This window comes from Bos indicus, chromosome 8 (assembly GCF_029378745.1).
Source record: "Bos indicus isolate NIAB-ARS_2022 breed Sahiwal x Tharparkar chromosome 8, NIAB-ARS_B.indTharparkar_mat_pri_1.0, whole genome shotgun sequence".
In the NCBI taxonomy this organism is placed as follows: domain Eukaryota; kingdom Metazoa; phylum Chordata; class Mammalia; order Artiodactyla; family Bovidae; genus Bos; species Bos indicus.
Window position 1 is genome coordinate 96807676 of NC_091767.1, and position 22577 is coordinate 96830252.

Genomic DNA, 22577 nt, shown 5'->3' on the forward strand with positions numbered 1-22577 from the left:
CACAGTTTATGTGCTCTCCCAAAACTCTGACTTACATGTGCTGTGGCTTCCCCTTTGTCATGTTGCAAACTTCATCTCAAGTCTATATGACCTTTCAGCTCAGATACTCACCACTGAATGGCTACAGCCTCTGGCCTGTTGGTTCAATTACTCAATAAAAGAAAATCTGAAAGGCCACTAGTTAGCCAATGAATTATCTTGTTACTTGAGGCTCCTAAGCCTTGTTGGAGTCAGGTAGGTGCTGAGAAGCCATCATCACATGGTTCATAGGGCTGCTCCCCATGAGGGTGGCAAGTGTGATTTCCCAAGGAGGGGTATATGGATGGGAAAGGGAAATATCTCAAAACATTCTAATAAGCATAGATACTACAATAGACTTGCTACAGTAACTGTTCCTTGCTTGGCCCTGCTTTGCCTCTCTGGATGGGGGCCCCGTTCAAACTTTTGCACCATCCTGGACCTGTACCCCTCTCCCCCTACCCAAAAAAGAGGGCCCCATCTCTGCACAGCTGTCAGCTCTTGGTCGGCTCTTAATGCTGGACTTCCGAGGCTTCTGGCATCAGGCAAACACACTGACACACCTGGGTGCTGACACCCACTGCATCGGATGTGGTTGGTCTCAAGCTCAGGTGGTACCACGACTGCAAAGGGTGTCAGGGGAGATGCAGGAGTGACTTGGGGCTGACACAATGGCTGGGGACAGCTGCCGCCCTGTAGTGGGCAGAGGCCAAGGACCCATTACTTCCTGCACCATGCCGGACAGTCCCTCCAACAAAGACTTGTCCTATCAAAACGCCAACAGTGCCTCTATGGAGAAACACAAGTAGACTAAAATATCCACCTCATCAATCATCCACGCATATGTTCAGTATCTTTACTGCCAGCTACTATGCTAGTCTGGGAATACAAAGATAAACATATATGATAAATATAATCCTTGTCCTGGAGGCTCTCAAGCCTAAAGGAGAAGAGAGTCATACAAAAATAATACCAGGATGTCCTTGATGGTCCAGGGGTTAAAAATTCACATTGCATTATAGGGGATGCCAGTTCAATCCCTGGTCGGGGAACTAAGATCCCACATGCCATGGGGCCACTAAGCCTGTATGCTGCAGAAAAAAATTCCACATGATGCAACGAATATCCTATGTGCTGCAACTAAGACCCAAGGCAGCCAAATAAATAATTTTAAAAATAGTAAAACATTTTTAAGTTAAACAAATTTTAAAAATAAATAAAAACAATGCCAAATAGGAAAATTAAGAAAAAACATTGTAAGTTTAAGTGTTAGTCACTCAGTGACCAACTCTTTGCAACCCCATGGACTGTAGCCCACAAGGCTCCTCTGTCTATGTGATTCTCCAGGCAAGAATACTGGAATGGGTTGCCATTTCCTTCTCCTTGGGATCTTCCCGACCCAGGGATTGAACCTGGGTCTCCTGCATTGCAGGCAGATTCTTTACCGCCTGAGCCACCAGGAAAGCAAAATGTTAATTCCAGACTAAAAAATAAACCCAGCTGTATAAAAAGGGAAACATAATCATAGTATATTACTTGACTCGGCAAGGAGTGATATATAATCAGAATAATGTAAACTCTAATTACCTATTTAACAAAAAATGTGATGTAGCCATTTTGGGAGGATGAAGGGAAAAAGAAGTGGGTTGGTGTTTGTCTAATAAAACCTAAATCTCATCCATTATCAAAGGAAGTCAACAGATAATTCCAATGAATTGTAGCATAGTTGTACAAACACATATTCCTAAGCAGAATATGGAGGTAAATTCCAGAAGTCATAAGTAGGAGAATTGGGGAACAAGATGGTAAGACAAAGATCAGCTGTTGTTTTATAATAGACCTTTTAATACTATTTTAATTTTTGACACACATACTATCGTTTAATGTAAAATTTAATTTTACAATTACTACAGTACAGTCTATGCAGTTATTATGAAGGCTGTCTTAAAGGGATATACACAATGATATGCATTTATTCTTAAAGTTATAATATCTGTAATCAGTAAAGCCATGAAAAGGTTTTACTAGACTAAGTGTGCAGGTCTGTGGAATCACACCAGCAGTCCCCAGCATATGACTAAGGCATGTTCCAAACACTCATATATATTTTCTTAACACCTCTGCTGGAAACTTCCCTATCAGCCCACCTAGGGTAGAAAGCAAAACCTCAGGATCCCAGTATTGGCTGCCACTCAGGGTGTGGAGGAAAGAGAAAGCTATAATACATACTAGAGGGAGAGGGATAAGGAACCTGGGAGAAATTCAAGAGAGAGGGATTGAGGAGAGAGAGCGACCGGAAAAGGGGACTCAAGAGGCAGCAGGCAAGGATATGAGTGTCTGTGGCTCCCAGCTGACTACAGGGTTTTCCAGTTTTAACTACTGTAATTGGTAATGTATCTGCCACTCCTCCTCCATCAGTAAGCTCCTGGCAGGCAGGGACCATGCCTCAATCACATTTGAATCCCCTGCATCTAACAAGGGTTCCTGTCTGTTCTCCCTAAACAGCAGAGAGTTATGGGCTTCCCTGGTGGCTCAGATCAGATCAGATCAGTCGCTCAATCCTGTCCGACTCTTTGCGACCCCATGAATCGCAGCACGCCAGGCCTCCCTGTCCATCACCAACTCCCGGAGTTCACTCAGACTCACGTCCATCGAGTCAGTGATGCCATCCAGCCATCTCATCCTCTGTCATCCCCTTCTCCTCCTGCCCCCAATCCCTCCCAGCATCAGAGTCTTTTCCAATGAGTCAACTCTTCACATGAGGTGGCTTTCATGTGAAGTTTCAGCTTTAGCATCATTCCCTCCAAAGAAATCCCAGGGCTGATCTCCTTCAGAATGGACTGGTTGGATCTCCTTGCAGTCCAAGGGACTCTCAAGAGTCTTCTCCAACACCACAGTTCAAAAGCATGAATTCTTCGGCGCTCAGCCTTCTTCACAGTCCAACTCTCACATCCATACATGACCACAGGAAAAACCATAGCCTTGACTAGACGAACCTTTGTTGGCAAAGTAATGTCTCTGCTTTTGAATATGCTATCTAGGTTGGTCATAACTTTCCTTCCAAGGAGTAAGTGTCTTTTAATTTCATGGCTGCAGTCACCATCTGTAGTGATTTTGGAGCCCAGAAAAATAAAGTTTGACACTGTTTCCACTGTTTCCCCATCTATTTCCCATGAAGTGGTGGGACCGGATGCCATGATCTTTGTTTTCTGAATGTTGAGCTTTAAGCCAACTTTTTCACTTTCCACTTTCACTTTCATCAAAAGGCTTTTTAGTTCCTCTTCACTTTCTGCCATAAGGGTGGTGTCATCTGCATATCTGAGGTTATTGATATTTCTCCTGGCAATCTTGATTCCAGCTTGTGTTTCTTCCAGTCCAGCTCAGATGGTAAAAAAAAAATCTGCCTGCAATGCGGGACACTTGGTTTTGATCCCTGGTTCAGGAAGATCCCCTGGAGGAAGTCATGGCAACCCGCTCCAGTATTCTTGCCTGGATAATCCCATGGACAGAGAAACCTGATGGGCTACAGTCCATGGAGTCACAAAGAGTTGGACACAACCGGTGACTCACATTTTCACTTTACTGAGCATTTATTTCTGATATGTGCTGTTCCAATACATGAGAATGGATGAACATGTAATTGAGACACTATTTTCCATATATGAAAACATTTGGTCCTAGCAGATACTCATAGAGGTAGAAATCATTAAAACTATTTTGCAGAGGAAGAAACCAAAGCACTTCAAGATTCAGGAATTCTGATGGAATCACACTGAGCTCATCTGAAATCCTAGCTCTTAATCAGACATGGTGCCCTATTGAGAAATTCTTTCTCTGACTTGCTGCCCCCCACACTAATCTAGCTCCTTTTTTTTTTTTTTAGTTCTAAAAATCCAGTGGAGAGGACTACTCTGCTGGTCCAGTTGTTAAGAATCTGCTTGCCAATGCAAGGGAGGAGGGTTTGATCCCTGGTAAGGGAACTAAAATCCCACATGCGACAGAGCATCTAAACCCATGAGCTGCAGCTACTGATCCCGCGCATCACAACTGTAAAGTCTGTGAGCTGCAACAAAAGATCCCACATGCTACGTCTAAGACCTGACACAGCCAAATAGACAAATAAAAAAATTTTTTTTAATCCAATGGAGGAGAAGAGATGAAAAGTGAGCTGCTGCTGCTAAGTCACTTCAGTCGTGTCAAACTCTGTGTGACCCCATAGATGGCAGCCCACCAGGCTGCCCCATCCCTGGGATTCTCCAGGCAAGAATACTGGAGTGGGTTGCCATTTCCTTCTCCAATGCATGAAAGTGAAAAGTGAAAGTGAAGTCGCTCAGTTGTGTCCGACCCTCAGTCACCCCATGGACTGCAGCCTTCCAGGCTTCTCCGTCCATGGGATTTTCCAGGCAAGAGTACTGGAGTGGGGTGCCATTGCCTTCTCCAGAAAGTGAGCTAATGTTTATTAAAATACTTTTTTAATGTAGTAAGCACTTTATGTTGTTGTTGTCACTAAGTCATGCCCCACTCTTTGCAGTCCCATGGACTGTAGCCCACGAGGCTTCTCTGTGCATGGGATTTCCCAGGCAAGAATAGTGGAGTGGGTTGCCATTTCCTTCTCCAGGGGCTCTTCCCAACCCAGGGATCCAATCCCGGTCTCCTGCATTGTAGGTGGCTCTTTACTGCTGAACCACCAGAGAAGCCCACGATATGTGCTATCTAATTGAAATTTCATGATAACCATTTTAAGCAGACATTATTTTTTCCCATTTCACTGGTAAAAAAACTGAGGGTCAAAGAAGTGAATGGATTTTCCCAGCATCCTACAGTTGGTTAGTTGCAGAAGCAAAATTTAAGCCCAGGTCTCTATGATGACCATACCTTCCAAGGTCGCCAGCATCCTGGGCACCCTAGTGGCAAAGTCGGTCCAACCTTGCCAAGCCAATGTTGGGTGATCTCAATGCTGGTGATACTGGTTTTAGGAGATCTCAGCTGTGATTCAAAGAGTCTCTGGATGTTGGTGGAGGGATCACCTCAACATCTAAGATGCTTCCTCTGAATACTGTACAGTTCTCTGGACAGCCAAGGCAACTCCTGAACCTATGGGACCCTGGTGTTCTGCAGATGGGACCAGGTGTCAGCAGCAAAACCAGCACAATGGGTCTTTGCCAATTCATAGAAATACATTAAGCTCATGCTGGAAATATTTCAAGATAATTTTTTTTTTATCCTATGGCACCTTTTAGTGCTTGTCCATGCTAGAATCTAGTATTGAGTGATGTCTTATATACTTAGCTATTCTAGTTTTCATATATTAATATTTTATGGTGTTTCACAAATAGTCCAATTCGAGAGACAGATAATGTTAACCCACTGCCTCTCCTGTCCATCTTTGCCTGCTTACAGCTCAGAATAATAGTAGGTGTGAATTAAGAAAATGACTCACAGACTTCCTTTTTTAAAGGAGGGGGAAAAGTAACTGTTATGTCCATCTTCCTTTCTAAGCCTAACTATTCCAGTTGTACAGTGGGTCCCATCCCTTCCCATCTCCTCGAGGACTTCAGTTCTCTCTGTCTCATGCCTGTTTTTCAGGGCCTCTTTACAGAAAAACTCTTCAAAGGATCTGTCAAGGCTCACTTTCACCTCTTCCCTTTCTCTCCTGAAGTCACTTGAATCAGGTTTTAGGTCCCACTATTCCGCGGGAAGAGCTCTTGCAAGGTCACCAGTGACTCCACATTGCAAGCCTCAACAGTCAGTCCTCAGTTCTCTTCTCAACTCTCTGCTCATTTCACTCCCTCTCTCGAAGCACTTTCTTCACTTGGTTTCTAGGCCATTGCTCTCTGTGGTTCTCTTCCTGCCTCTCCCAGCATTCATCCTCTGTGTCCTTCGATCGCTGGCCCACAGTGAAAACCCTTTTGTCCCAGAGCTCAGTTCTTGGGATGTTTCTCTTTTGTATCTAATTTCACTCCCCGGATGATGACCTCATTCTGCTCTGTGCTTTAAAATGCCAGCTGTACTCTCAACAATTCTCAGATTTATAGCTCTGGACCTCTCCCTGAAATCCACACTTTTATCTACAATTGCCTTCTTGACATCGCCTCTTGGATGTCTAAATAATATCTTAGACCTAACAAGTCCAAAACCAAACTCCTGGTTTCCCCATTTAAAACTTCTCTTCCACGTGTTTGCCAGTTTTGGAAATGGGTACCCTATTCTTCCAGGCAGCCACACTTGGAATCATCCTTGGCTCCCCCTTCTCTCTAACCCATCAGCCCATCCTGTGAGGTCTGCCTTCAAGATGTTTCCCATATCTCACCACCTTTTAGAATGGTCCCCGCATCCACCCTGGTTAGAGACACTCTCACCTCCACGTGGATTCCAGCAATAGACTCCTGCCGGTCTCTCTGCTTCCCAGTGCTCCTTCCCATTCTGGTCTCCTTGCAAGCAGCCAGAGTCATTCGATTAAAATATAGTCACAGCATACCCTTCCTTTGCACAATATCCCCTGTGTGGTTTTCTCCATCAGCCTCTCAGAACTCTGTTCAAATGTCAGGTAATCAGACAGCCTTTCCCTACAACCTATTAAAATACTAATCTCCACCTACCCACTGCATTCCCTATCTCCCTTACTTAGCTTTATTTTTCTTCATATATACACACATATAAGTGTTATGTATATACACACATGTGTGTGTGTTAAGTTGCTTCAGTCATGTCTGATTCTTTGTGACCCCATGGACCGTAGCCTCTTAGGCTCCTCTGTTCATTGAATTCTCCAGGCAAAAATACTGGAGTGGGTTGCCATGCCCTCCTCCAGAAGATCTTCCCAATCCAGGGATGGAACCCAAGTCTCATGTCTCCTGCATTGGCAGGCGGATTCTTTACCACTGGTGTCACTTGGGAAGCCTATATATATATTTATATATATTTATTATATATTTATAATATATATAAATATATTTTTATATATTATAATTTAATATGTATATATATTAAACCAACACTTTGCCTTTCATACTCGCTACCTTATCCCTAACACCTAGAACAGTGCCAGACTCAAAGTAGGTCAGTAAACACTTGTTGAATGAATGAATGACTTCAGTACCAGAAGTGCCAAAACAGAAGTGTGAACACAGATCAGGACAGGATCATCTGTCTGAAGAGGAAGAGGCAGGCAGTGCAGCCTCCTTGGATGAGACCCTGTGACACTGTTTGGCACACGTTTGAGAAAGGCTGTCCAATAGGAAAGTAGGAATAAGGCCCGCTGAGGCTTGAACCTAATTCCAGTTCAAATATCACCGTTCACAGGCAATCTTTTCTTTGGTAAAAGAGTCAAGCGTGCCTCCCATCCATACTCCTTTCACAGAAGAGATCCTGCCTTTGGGTTTCTTCCCAGCGCCCAATAGAAAGGAAGGCTTATGGCTGTCAGCACAGGGCAACTTCCTTGTCCACGGTTCAGCTGCAGAGAGGATGGGCAACAAAGAAAACTGGCTCAGAGATTTTAAAGAGCATGTTTAGCCAGACCAGACTCACAAGAGGTTTAACATTGCTGGAGATGTTTTGTTCTTCTGTTGGACTGGCTGCAACCAGTAATGGGCTCTGAGAGAAAGGAATGATGCCCATTTACAGAGGGGGCACTGCCCAGGCTCCAGAGAGAGCAGGTTAGTTTCAGCAGCTGCCACTAGAGGTCTAGTCACAGCTAGAAATAAGAAGAGGCATTATTCCTGCAGCCTTTTCAGGGCTCTGGGGGGAGCTGCCTCCCAGAGGGTCTGCCCCCAGAGTATGCAGAACTCACATCACAACTTCCAGTCCTTCCGTGGCTTTCTTTTGTCCCCCCCAGAGACCTCATGTTGGGTCCTCTTCCCCGCAAAATCATGGGAGGACAACCCCTTATATGTCCTGGCTGTCATAAGCCCATGGTTTTAGGGTAGACAGACAAGGAGGTAGTTTTTGGTCACTAAATAAACATTGCTACCTTCAGTAGTAGCATTTCAGTTACCATAAGCAGGTCACTTTCCTGCTTCATGCAATAAATATTTCCCCAAAGATCTACTTAGGAATAGAGTCATTTTTCATACAGTAGAGATGAGTGCTCAGTCTGAAGGAATCCTTCAAGAATCCTTCAAGGAATCCTATGAGCAGTGATTTGATAACTCTGAACAATTGTATCTGTTTGGTAGATTCAGGCCCCAGTATTGTTTTCTGTGGCACTCAAGTTCATCTGTAGGTGAGTTAGAAGTAGCAATCCTATAGGTTTTAGAGTTCACTTATCCTTTACCTGCAGACCCATTCTAGTTCTTTCTTTTATCGAAGTAAAATCCATTGAAATATAACATAAAATTCACCCTTGTAGTGATTTTAAAGTATACAATTCAGTGCTTCCCAGCACACTCATGACACTGAACAATGATCACCACTATATAACTTCAGAACAATTTTTATCACCCAGCAAAGAAATCTGTACCCATTAAGCAATCCCTGCTCCCTACTTCCTTCAGCCTCCAGCAATCACTAACACGCTTTCTGTCTCTATGGGCTTAATCTATCATTTTATATAAGTGCATTTGTATAAAGGGACATCTTATATAAATGGCATCATACATTAAGTGGCTTTTTGTGTCTGTCTTCTTTCACTTTGCCTAAAGTTTTGAGAGTTCAACCATGTTGTGATATATCAGCATTTCACTCCTTTTACCGCTAAATAATATTCCATTGGATGGATATACCATTTTTATCTGTTCTTTAGTTAATGGACATTTGGATTGTCTCCTTTTATCTATTTTCTACCTTTTATCTGTTATGAACAATGCTCCTATGGACATTGTTGTACAACTCTTTGAACACCTCGTTTAAGTTCTCTCAGACATATACCTGGGAATACGATAATTCTTCATTTTCACATTGAGCGCCCACTCTCTACTAGGCGTCCAAGCGCAAAGAGGAATAAGAGATTGTCCCTTCTTCCCCCAAGTAATCTCTCACCACACTTTCTGTGTGCTGTCCATTTGTTCAACAAAGGTGTACCTGGCTCTGGAAATATATCCATGAACAAAACACACAGAGGTCCCAGCTCTCATGGAGCTCACAATTGGGTGAGCAGGTAAGAATGTAAAAAAAAAAAAAAACCCACAACAGATGAGCAAATAAGATAATTTCAGATAAGGGTGAGGGCTCTTTTAAGTAAACACAAATATTCAATTGTCTCTTGGAAAGTTCTTAATTGCCACAAAACCATTTAATAATTAGCAGGTCTAAAATTGGGCTCAGCATCTTTATCTCATTCTCTCCCCACCTAAACTGTTTGCCTTCCAAGTTTCCCTAACTCTGTTCAAATCCTATATATCCAGTGAGTCAAGCCACTACCCTAGAGTCCTCCTCAACTCTCCCTCCTCCCAAATCCCCACATCTAAGTGCTCCCCAAGTCTTCTGGGTTCTCCCTCCAAGTCTTGAATTGATCTTCTCTGCCCCATTACCCTCACCTCTGCCTGGTTCAGACTAATATCATTTTTGGATTTCCCAAGAGCTTCCCATCTCTCACTTTTAATCAAGTCTTCACCTCAACGCCAGAATTACCTTTCTTCTATGCAAATCCAATCCTGCCACCCTCCAATTTGAAATCTTCACTAGCTCCTCATTCCATTCAAGATCAAACTCAACCTGACATAAAGAAATCTCCACCAACCAGACCCTGCCTACTCTTCCAGCCCCCTCTCCTGCTGATCCTCATATCACCTTCTCTCCAAGAGAAATAAAATCTTGTCTATCTCCTAATGACACCACAATTGCATGTTGTTCTCTCTGTCTGGCCTATCCTTATCCCTTGGACTTGACCTTCCATTCTTGACCCACCTCATCCTCTTAGAAGCCATCTCCTTCTCTCCCCACTCCCAGGAGACTGAATTAAACGCCCTCCTCTGTCTTTTCCAAGCTGAAGTTGATTAGCAATTACATTTGTCTGCAAAGGCTGATTTTTCTTATAGAACTGGCCACTGTCTGTTACTTCTATGCCCCTAGGGCTGAGCACTTTCTACAAGGTGTATGCTCAAAGATGTTAGCCTCTCTCAGCCTCAAGTGCCCTTTCGTAAAAGGGAGTTAATATAACCCACCTCAAATGACTCCTGTGAGGATTAAATGAGCAATGCTTTATAAAATGAATAAACAAGAAACCAATTAAAAACTTGCCCAGAGCCTGGCCTATAAAAGGAATGCAAAGCTGGTCACTACTTTTCTTCATCGTGTTGCAATAAGAATTCCCTCCAGGACTTCCCTGGTTGTCCAGTGGCTAAGACTGCATGCTCCCAATGCAGGGGCTCAGGTTCAATCCCTGGTCAGGGGACTAGATCTCACATGCTGCAACTAAAGATCTACACACAACAACTAAGAGCTGACACGGTCAAATAAATAAATAACTTAAAAAAAAAAATTCCCTCCATCATCCAACTGCTGCCCAATCAGCTTCTCCCCAAGGCCTCTGTGTTTCCAGCAAGGACAGCACTATCCAAATCACTCAGGCCCTCAACTCTTCTTTACCTCATTCCTTCCTATATTCATTCATTCATAGAGATTCATAGAGATCTGTTGGATTTTCCTTTCTCTCTGTTTCCAGCAACACCACTTCCTGATCCATTTCCAAAAGCACCCCACCCTAGTTTGAGAACTGATGACCTCAAGTTTGGATTATTTCTTACAACCCCCACTGGTCTTCCCACTCCCTCTCCCCGCCTCTTGCCCCTGTCTCTAAACCTCCATTTGTTACAGTCACCTTCTGAAAATGCATAATTGCCAAAAGCTCCCATTCTACCCATGCCTGTTCAGGGTGAAAAGCAGCCTGGTTAACAACCCAGCAACCATATCAAAAAGTGTTGTTGATGACTTCCTGAAACTGGAGGAACTCTATTCTTTCAAGTCTCTTTATCAACTTTTGATCAGTCTTGTGAGTGCATTACAGAGAAGAAATGTTAAACAAACTGCAAATGACCAAAAAGTCTGAGGGACAGCCAACACGATGGGTATTTTTTTCTAACCATCTAGAATGCTGAGTGAAAATGAGTAAGATGTTGTAAGGAAAAATGACTTTTCTATTCAGATGGCAAAAACCAACTGCCTATGTGCCAGGCCAGGGTGCTCTTACTTAAAAACAACGTATGTGAACAGATGGGGTAACGTGACTGCTGGAAAAAACTGAGTCAGTGTGAGTTTGGTGTTACAAACTCAGAAAGGAACAGACCCATTGTTCTTAGCGCCAAGCAGATATTTGGAAGGTGTGGGCCTACACCTGAAGAGGAATGATGGCCAACGGCAGAGTATTCTTGGATGAGCGATCAAAATAAAGAGGAGTGAAAACACCAATAGTGGAAAACAGACATCACCATTTTTCCCAAACAGTAGACAGACCTCAGGTGAGTCTATGTCACCTGGTTACACCAAAGGCCAATTTTGTTCAAAGTCAGTAAAATGCAGGCATCTGAACAGAGGTAGCACGGAGGGCCGTTCTGGTGGGTGTAACAATGGCATGGCAGTCTTTCCTGTAACCACAGCCTTTGCTTCTGTATTCGGGGAAAGTTAAATGTTCATTCAGTTGTGTTTTTTTTTTTCATTTAACTGAAAAAGTGGAAATCAACCCTATCGCCAGTTAGACTCTGATGAATCGTGTTTCTAACCAAACAGAGGCAAGGCCACACTGGCGCTGAAAAAATGACTTTTGAGAGATTGTTGTTTTCTTACCAGTGACATCTCCAGCCCTGTTTTGCTCTTTCTAATTCCTGAGCAAGGATTTCTGAATCATCAATTTGCTGAATTCCTCCTCTTTACAATAGCATCCAATACAAAGCAAGTTCCTGTTTCTCTAGTCATTCCTTAGAATCACCCACATCTGTCAACAAACCCCTTCAATGCTCTCTTCCCAAGGCACCAAGAGCTCTCCCTCATGGCAGCAAGCTGAACAAACCTATATTTTTTTAACTATGCATTTGTTCCTGGAGGTCTCTGACTGGTGTACTTCGATACAACAAATATTTATTGAGCACCAATTATGTGTTAAGTGCTAGGTACTCAGTGATGGAGGAAAGTAAAGCTGATTACAGATTGGAGAATAGAGAAATCTGGATCAATTCCAGAGCTACTGATGATAGGAAGGAAAAAAGAGAAATTAGGAACTAAGCCAGAGTAGTGGAAGTTGGACAAGCTATGTGCCAGGGCACCCAGCCTGCCCCTCCCTCCTGCTGCAGTTCCCTGTTACACAGACAGAGTCAGGCTCTGTACCGAGTGGCACAGAATGAGGGTGAATACCAGGCCCCCAGTGGGACCTGTGCTATAGTCCAGGAGCTCATGATTTATGTGGCCTTGCTCAAAGAAGATATGTTAGGCGAATTACATTCCTTAGTCATGTATGGATGTGAAAGTTGGACCATAAAGAAGGCTGAGCGCCGAAAACTTTATGCTTTCAAGTTGTAGTGCTGGAGAAGACTCTTGAGAGTCCCATGGATATAGCAAGGAGATCAAACCAGTCAGTCCTAAAGAAAATCAACCCTGAATATTCATTGGAAGGTCTGATGCTGAAGCTGGAGCTCCAATACTTTGGCCACCTGGTGCAAAAAGCCAACTCACTGGAAAATACTCTGATGCTGGGAAATATTGAAGGCAGGAGAAGAGGGTGACAGAGGATGAGATGGTTGGATGGCATCACCAACTCAATGGACATGAGTTTGAGCAAACTCCGGGAGATGGTGAAGAACAGGGAAGCCTGGCATGGTGCAGTCCATGGGATCGCAAAGAGTTGGACATGACTTAGCAACTGAAAAACAACAACAATTCCTATTTCAGGATGTTAAGCTGTTAATAAAATTCGCATAGACCAACCTCAGTTGACAAGCAGTCAGAAGGTTTATTGAGAGTTATGTCATAATAGAAGTAATTGGGTGACCATTAGGGACCATCTGCTTGTGACGGCAGGCAGAAACTGATGAGCAGAGTTGAAACCAGAGGTCACACGCAGAGGGTACCCGAGCTCTCTTAGGTGAGGTCATGAAGCCATCAAGAGAGAGAAAGCCTTTCTGTGCAACAATATCCCCATTCCAATGCCTGGAGGAACCTGGGCTCCTGTCTTGGATTCTCCTGAGTCTCTGTTTTCCACCGATGTCCCTTTTGGTAAGTTGGCTCATATTGCTACTATTAGAGCACTAACTGGGACAAGAAAGAAGGATCAGGGGTTCCTTAAATAACATCCCAAGATGAATAACCGCAAAAGCAAACAGACAAAAGAAGCACTCAGAGCTCGCACAGTGCCTTCTGAATTCAGCGCGGGGCTAGGGGAGGGGAGGTGCAGGTGAGCAAGGCAAGAAGCAGGTTGCAGACAGGGCCAGAGACATGCCAAGGGGCACCAAGTCTGCTGCTGCCATTGCCTTGCCCATCACACCGTGGCTTGGGCATCAGCTGCTTTGAGCAACTCACATCTTTCCTCCCCACCCCTCCCAGACTCTATCAACAGCTCCTACCTCTCAGTGCCCTTGCTTGAGCTGTGTTTACACTTGTGTGAGCATTTGACTGTTTACCTCCCTCAGCAGATTGAAAGCAACCCGAGGGCAGGAAAAAGGCTTGACTTGTTCACCTCCCTATTCCTGAGGCCTAGTGTAGGATCTGGCATGAAATAACTGCTCAGTACACACCCAAATGATGAACGGCCAGCTATGGGGTGTATTCATCACAGTTCTCCAGAGAAACAGATCTAATAGGAAAGATAGATAGATGCACATATATACATATATGAATATAACATATACACATACTAGACTATACATTTATGAATATATGTAAGTGAAAGCGTTAGTTGCTCAGTCATGTCTGACGCTTTGTGACCCCATGGACTATAGCCTGCCAGCCTCCTCTGTCCATGGAATTCTCTAGGCAAGAATGCTGGAGTGGGTTGCCATTCCTTTCTCCAGGGAATCTTCCTGACCCAGGGATCGAACCTGCATCTCTTGCATCTCCTGCATTGCAGGTGGATTATTTACCATCTGAGCCACCAGGAAAGCCCTGAATATGTATACATTACAAGTAATCAGTTCACATGACAATGTAGGCTGACCAGTCCCAAGACCTGCAGGAACCTGGAGACCTCAGAGAGTAATGGTTTAGTTCCAGTATGAAGTCTGGCAGGCTCAAAGTCTAGGAAGAGCCATTGTTTCGGTTCAAGCCCAAAGGCAGGAAGAAAAGCAATGTCACTGTTTTAAAGCAGTTAAGCAAGAAGAATTCTATCATGTTCAAGGAACGGTCAGTCTTTGTTCTATTCAAGGCTTCGACTGATTGATTGGACGAGGGGGAGAATGATCTGCTTTACTCAAGTCTATGGATTTAAATGTAAATCTCATCCAAAAACATCCTTGAAGGTACACCCAAAATAATGTTTGATCAAATATCTAGGGTGCTCCATGTCCCAGTCAGGTTGGTGTCAATAAAATTAACCATGGGAAAAGTGGATGTGGGGAGGCTGGAGGGGAAATGGAATTTCTCATGCTGGCTTTGTATTTAGGTAAAATTTTATTGTAATTAGGCAAAAAAACATTTTTTTAAGGACTTTGGGAGCTGTCCCAACTTTGCCTGCACTCAGGCCTTATCTTTCCTGGAAGGAGACAGGAAAGATCAGTAACAAGATAGACTCCATCAATTCTGGTTCAGCACATGACTCTCCTCATGGGACACTAAATACTGCGGTTGTTGCTGAGCTGCTGGGCTCCCATTGGCTCACTCAGATGAAAGGAGGGGTGGAGAGACCACTAGGAGCCAAAGTCCTCAAAACTCTGAACCAGAGAAATCTGAGTCCCTGGCCATTTCTAGATACAGCAATTGCTAACCCTGATAATTATGTTGCCTTGCATAAGACTAAATGTTTTCATAAAGAGATTGCTTTGCTGTTTCAAGAACTCAGAGACCCTGGCCTCCTAGTTTAAAGCCACTATCTTAATTCCGCCTCTGGTAAGATGCTCACATGCTTTGTGCTTGGGACATGACTGTGGCACGCTCCTGCCACCTGGTGGCAACACTTGTGCAAGTTGAAAGTTGTGCAAAGGTTTTAACCTTGAAGTTCTGATTTGGCCAAAACACACAACAGAAGACTCTGGAGAAATCCCTTGGACAGCAAGGAGATCAAACCAGTCAATCCCAAAGGAAATCAACAATGAATTTTCATTGAAAGGACTGATGCTGAAACTGAAGCTCCAATACTTTGGCCACCTGAAGCAAAGAGCCAACTCACTAGAAAAGACCCTGATGCTAGGAGAGATTGAGGGCAGGAGAAGTGGGCGACAGAGAATGAGATCGTTGGATGGCATCACTGACTCAATGGACATGAATTTGAGCAAACTCCGGGAGGTGGTGAAGGACAGGGAAGCCAGGTGTGCTGCAGTCCATGGGGTCGAAGAGTTGGACACAACTGAGCGACTGAACAAAACAACAAGACAGAAAGGGCAGGCTTTGGGAATTACATTAGTAAGACAGAATTATGGGTTAATCGAACAGTGAACATGGCAGGAAAATTAGTGATTGCTGAGTTCAACCATCACAATTTCCAGATGAGCAAGCTAAAGCTTAGGGATACTTTGACTCACTCAAAGATAAATAGGCAATAAGTGACCAGAGCCACTTCATCATCAAGTGCCATTTCCTCTCCAAGTCAACACTAAAAAATAATTATTTCTTTATTTCAGGCAACTAAAGATTTGCTTAACTGATAGAATTGGTAACAGTTTTATTTTGTTTCTAACTTCGGCTCATGGGATGTGGGATCTTAATTCCCAGACCAAGAATTGAACCAGAACTCCCTGCATTGGAAAAGCAGAGTCTTAACCACTGGACTGCCGGGGAAGTCCCAGAACAGTGAACAATTAAGTATACAGTTGACTCTTGAACAACACAGGTTCAAACTGCACACTTCCACTTACATGTGGATTTTTTTTCAATAAATACATCAGAAAACATTTTGGAGGTCTGCAACAATTTGAAAAAACTCACAGACAAACCATGTGGCTTAGAAATACTGAAAAAACTAAGAAAAAGTTAGGTATGTCATGAATATATAAAATATATGTAGATATGAATCTATCCTTACATAGGCATAAAGTGAGTGATATTTACTACAAAATTAATAACATGTTTAACATGTTACTTTTCTGTCTTGTAACTTTGCTTTCAAATAATTACATTACTGTACAGTATGCCTCTCGTAATTGGAGAAACTGCATATCAGCCTATTATTACAGGTAAGTGATTTTTAAAAAAATGTAACAGTGTTTCCAATACTGCATTATGAATATGAGTGTAGTACTGTATGCCATAAAACTTTATAATGATTCATTTATAGGCTAGACTAAAGCAATCATACTGTTGTTTCTTCATTTTCAATTCCTGAATCATTCTGTCTGTAAATAAACATCAATTTCTTTTCCACATTATCTTTTCACCTTTGATGTCAAGTGTTAGTCATACATGTAAGATCTACAGCATTTTGTATCATGTAAGACAATATTGATGTACGTACTGACAGTTGATTTGTCTTGTCAAGAGATGACATAAACTTGTGGTATTGCTAAATATGCTACAGTGCTATAAATGTATCTTCTCTACTTTATGATGTGCTTATTAACATTTTCTTGTCTCCCGCTTATTTTATTGCAAGAATGCAATATATAACACATATAACATACAAAATAGGTAACTGTATATGTTATCAGTCAATAGTAGCTTAACAGTAGTTAAGTTTTGCAGAGTCAAAAGCTATATGTGGATTTTCAACTGTGCAGAAGGTCAGTGCTCCTGACCCCATGTTGTTCCAGGGTCACTGTAATTATAAAGCAAACAAAGGAGGCAAATGTCTATTATGATACCTCTTTTGTAATGAGCACAGTCTTGTGAAAAAGACTGTCTTTTCAAAAGTGGCAAAATTCTGCTAGGGTTGGATTCTGAGCTTGTTCTTTCAGTTTAAAGGAACAGAGATGGATGTCCATCAGCAAAATCAAGCTATCACTTCCCTCTCCACTGCAGTGGTCCTCAACATTTTTGGCACCAGGGACCAGTTTCATGGAAGACAATTTTTCCTTGGACTGGGGGGATGAGGTGAGGGGGTGGTGCTGTGCTGGCACTGGGAATGCAAGGAAAAGAGAAAAAAAAATGAGATTTCCGCTGTCCTGGAGCTCACAGTCTGGTGGAGAAAGACAAGTTCATATGCAAGTGCCGTGGAAGGTGGTAACCAGGATGCTGCACATGTGGTCAGGGAGGAGGAGCCAGGACTGGAGGAGGTAGCTATCAGTGGAAACAGAGTTGATGAGAGCCACTGGTCCTGGAGTGATAGCATTGTCTGAGGGAACCGAATTCCAAGCGTGGTCAGTGCCAGAGTAGCCACTACGTACGTGCGTGCGAAGTCACTTCAGTCACATCCAACTATTTGTGACCCTAGGGACTGTAGCCCACCAGGTTCCTCTGTCCATGGGATTCTCCAGGCAAGAATACCGAAGTGGCTTGCCATTTCCTCCTCCAGGGGATCTTCCCGACCCAGGGATCGAACCCACATCTCTTACATCTCCTGGATTGGCAGGTGGGTTCTTGACCACTAGCACCATTGGGGAAGCCCAGAGTAACCACTAGGAACTGTAAAACGGTGGCACTGCCACAGCTGAAGAGTTAGGTGAGAGTGGGCATCGAGTACCAGATCTCTATGGCCCATTGCACCTGCCCGGCTATGGGGAGCTCACCTCTGAAATGCCAAGAGCTGGATGTGGTTGCCACCAGAAATGGAAGAAAGGGAGAGGGGGACAGTAACAGAGGCTGGGCCACCAAGTCCCAGGCCAGGGAAGCCCTGCACACAGGGCCAAGGGAGTGAGATTAGGAATACGCATTTTGCCGGCGTCAGGTTGGTCCAGGGACTGGCACGAGGCTGAGCCAGCAGGGAGGTAGGCAGGCAGCACAGGCAGCTTCTGTGGTGAGCATGCCAGCTGGGGCCAGATGGAAACTCTGACCGTAATGCGAGTTCATTCCTCTGTGGGTTTCTTTTCAGACAAATGTCGGTCTCTTGTGGGTTTAGTTTAAAGCTATTGGCTGTGTGCGGCCAAAGCTCTGTATCCTTGATTTGTTTAAATTTCTCAGTCCCTGATCCACTGAGTTTAAAGGAAGAGATGATCAAGGTGTCGGCTGCTGGGAAGACATCATAGTGCTCTAGAGAGCAGTGGGAAAGAATGCTACCAGCTTCCGCAGAGCAGAGATACCTCCCAGCCTGGGAAATTCATTCTGTGCTACTCAAAATGCAACATCCGTCTGTGAGGTTTTAGGGCAGTTAGTGAGCCTGTGGGGCTTCCCTGGTGGCTCAGACGGTAAAGAATCTGCCTACAATGCGAGAGACCCTGGTTCCATCCTTGGGTCATGAAGATCCCCTGGAGAAGGGAATGGCAACCAACTCCAGTATTCTTGCCTGGATAATTCCATGGAGAGAGGAGCCCGGCAGGCTATAATAGTCCATGGGGTCACAAAGAGTCACAGAGACTGAGTCAAACACACACACATACATAGTGAGCCTGTGACCTTTAAGATGTCTAATCTAACCTTTCCTTGGGAAGACTATTGACTCATCCAGGTGGAAACTGGCTTTGACGCACAGAAAGATGGAAGGAAGAGCTTGGTAGATTCGTGGCGCCATGATGCCTTGTTCCTTTGTTGGGTCGGGACGCCCTGAGAAACTCTCCACACCGCAAGTCTGCCCGGGGACATTTAGCTGGACCCTCCGAAGTGAACTTCAGGCCAACCGGCAAGAGATTTGCTTCCACCAGGGCTGTAAGATAGTTCTCACTCCCTGACTCAATTTCCTCAGCTACTCTAGCAATAATTTCCAAAGCTGAGAAGAAAAACCAGTGTCATGGCCAAAGATGAAAATGTCACGTGAGATATTAAATGTCATCCGAGAGACTGTACGCTTAACGGCCCCGAAGTGCTTTCAGGCTTCTGAGAGGATTTCACTTCCTGGCCCTGGAGAAGCTAAGTGCTGCCTTCTATTCCTCCTTGGCATTCGAAAAGTCATAAATAGTTAACTGTGTGAGTCGTTTTTTTTAAACCTCCCCAGAGCACCTAAAAATAGCCTCTGGGGGCTTGATGCCTATTTCCTCAGGTGTTCCTCTTAATCTTTCAATATTGGTGGTGACGATTTACTGTTACTGTCATCCACAGACTCTCAGAGACAAAAGCAGGGAAGCAGGAAGGTGGAGAGGCAGAGTGTCAGGAGGCTCCCTTGAGAAGTAGAACCAAGCATCAATCCACTGCATACATCCATGGATGAGAGATGTTGCCTCTTCTTGCCTTGGTTTCCCTGCTAGCAAAAGGAGAGGGAAGTCTCCATCTCCCCAGGTGCAGCAAGAATCTGCCCTTGAATGGGAAGCTTCTACAGATTCTTCAGCAAAGCGGGACCTGCCAGCAGCCAAGTGCTATTATGACAAGTCAAGTCCACACTCATTATGTGCCTCTGCACCGCATGTCACCCCTGCTGTTTCCTATCTTCAGGCCAGAGTGGGGATTTCCTGCCAGTTTTCCAGCCCTGTGGCACGGCCCGAGGCTGAGTGTCCATCACAAGTTTGATGGACCAGGGACAAGATCAGCCCAGCCCAGCTCAGACGCTTGCCTGTCCTTTGCAGCCATGTCTCTGCTTTCTTTACAGTTAAGTCCAACAGTCAACACCGCCTCTCTCTGACTCTCAGCCCACCTCCTTCAGGGAGGCTCCCCCTGGCAAGCAGACCACCAGCTTGGAGCACTCCTGTTGACCCAGAAGGAAGGACAGTACACCCCAGGCGGCCTCTGTGGCGTCCAAACACTCCCAACAATGCACGGTGATTAGCTGTGTTTTGGGCCCCCAGACACCCCTTAACCTGGAAAATCAGGCAGATTTTTCACGACAGCAATCAACTCCCAGACACATGGAACCGTCGTAATGTGATTACGCCATTTACCAAAATGCAAAGAGAGGCACTTGAGGCGTTTCTGATTAAGGCTGACATTATCCTTCTAACGGGCCACCGCATTAATCAAAGCTGTTGCTATGACTATGGTGAGGGTGAGGAAATAACCCCAGCTTGATTCGGGGCCCATGATCGCCACCAAGGAAGAGGGGAGCGTTCTGTGACGGACACGCAGAAGAATTGCTTCTCCCTTTCTTGAGAAAGGCTTTCTATCGAAACCTCACCCGCAGCCAGGAAGAGAGGCCTCGGTGTTCTTTCACTGCATTGGAGTTTTCTGGTTCCATTGCTCAAGATGACTTGATAGCATTGTCCTCTGAGGAACTGGGGGAGGAGGTGACGGGCAGGGAGGACTTAAAGCCTGATTTGCGGGGCTGTCAGAGCCTTCAGGTTTCCAGAACTGTGTGTCAATTGCTGATGGCCCTCGGGAACCATGTGGGCCATGAGAACCTGGGGGTGGCCGGAGAGCTGACCACTCAGCTCCCGCACTCTCTCCAGCCCAGGGCCTCGGAAGCATTTGGCAGAGACAAGCCAACCCCACACACCCTGGGATGAGGCGGGAATGAAATGGATCTGACAGGCCCAGTGAAAACCCCTGGGCCTCTGCTCTGTGCTTCAGGGAATCCAGGAACTCTGGGGGAGACCAGGGCTCCCAGGACCCTGCCTCTGGCTTGTGTCATTGTTCAGTTGCTAAGTTGTGTCCAACTCTTTGCGACCCCATGGACTGTAGCCCCCCAGGCTCCTCTGTCCATGGGATTTCCCAGGCAAGAATACTGGAGTGGGTTGCCATTTCCTTCTCCAGGGGATCTTCCAGACCCGGGGATTGAACCCATGTTTCCTGCATTGGCAGGTGGATTCTTTACCCACTGAGCCACCTGGGACACCCCTCTGGCTCATTAGCAGGAAACTATTTCACAGACCCAAGTCAGCCTTCTCAGACACAGATTTGCCCTGAAAGGGAGTTAATGAGGTCTGCAACATGGCTCAACCTCTCCCTCACCACCAGGACACAATACAGGAGCAGACTCAGGATATCTGGTTTACAGTCCAAGTCCTCCTAGAAATTTCTGAGCCTTGGTTTTCCCGCCTTCCTAGTGGGGACAGTGAAATCTGCTCTGCTGTCCTCACAGAGCAGGGAAGTAAAAGTTCAGAGCACTTCATTTGAGGGAAAATTGATCTGTAAACTCAGGAGAAGGCAATGGCAACCCACTCCAGTACTCTTGCCTGGAAAATCCCATGGACAGAGGAGCCTGGTAGGCTGCAGTCCATGGGGTCTCACAGAGTCAGACGTGACTGAGGCGACTTGGCAGCAGCAGCAGCAGATCTGTAAACTCAAGAGCACAGATCTTCAAACATCGCTGCACTTGAGAGCCACCCAAGTAGTTTTATAGGGCTTCCCCAGAGGCTCAGTGGTAAAGAATTTGCCTGCCATGCAGGAGACTCTGGAGATGTGGGTTTGATCTCTGGGTCAGCAAGATCCCCCTGAAGAAGGAAATGGCAACCCACTTTAGTATTTTTGCTGGGAAAAGTCCCTTGGACACAGGAGCCTGGTGGGCTGCAGTTCACAGGGTCTTGAAGAGTCAGACACAAATGGGCATGCACTCAAGGAGTTTTATAAAGTCCTGATTCCTGGTCTCCAATATCAGACATCCTGGTTTCATGGGTCTGTGTGGCAGCCAGGGCATGGGGAGTATTCAAAGCTCTCCCAAGCAGCCAAGGTTGAGGACTGCTGCTCTTGAGTGCTGCGGGGTGCTGCACCACTTCTTTGAGCCTCATTTCCAAAACTAACCTATATTTTTAATGAGGATAAGAATTTTTTAAAGAAAAGGCTTTTGTGGGGATAAAAGTGGAACATGTATATGAGAGTGCATAAGGTGGTCCATCCCAGATCCCTAATTAATGCTCCAGGCCCTCATTAGAGGCCGCTGTCTCTATTTCAGGGGAAAGAGCTTGTCCCCAGGGCTGAGACCCCAGACGGCACCTCACCCTTTAGCTGTGCAACCGCATACACGTTGCTGGATCACGGGGAACATTTGTGACACCCGAAGCCTTTCACACACTTGATCTCACTTAATTATAGCGATAACCCAGTGAGGCGGCTCGGCTGCTCTTACCACCATCTGAAGCCACATCATAGGTAATTTGGACAATCGGAGTGGGGCTGGGATTTTAGTCCAAATTTGTCTTGTTCCGAAACTGGAGTTCTTTCTACGACCTTCTTGGTTAGAACTGACCTGAATGATTTTGTCATTCATCACGTACATGCACAAGGTCTCCAGGCCACAGGTTTTTGTGTGTTATAATGAAAGCAGTGTTGGGTAGAATTCTGCCATTCAGACCCTCATTTATTAGCAAGCAGGTGCAAAAACCCACATGTGGCTTACTCTGTGAACTCAATGATATCCTGAACCATGGTCGTTTCAGGTGTTCCAGCAGAGCCTTGCATGAAAGCCTTGTTCAGGGCAGAGGTGACATTTTTTAGCACCAGGATCCAGCTAACTTTGCAGTCAGATCATGAGAAAAAAATAATCTCTGATAGTCAGCCTAACAAACACAGGATCCATTTGGAGTCCTAAGCTCATG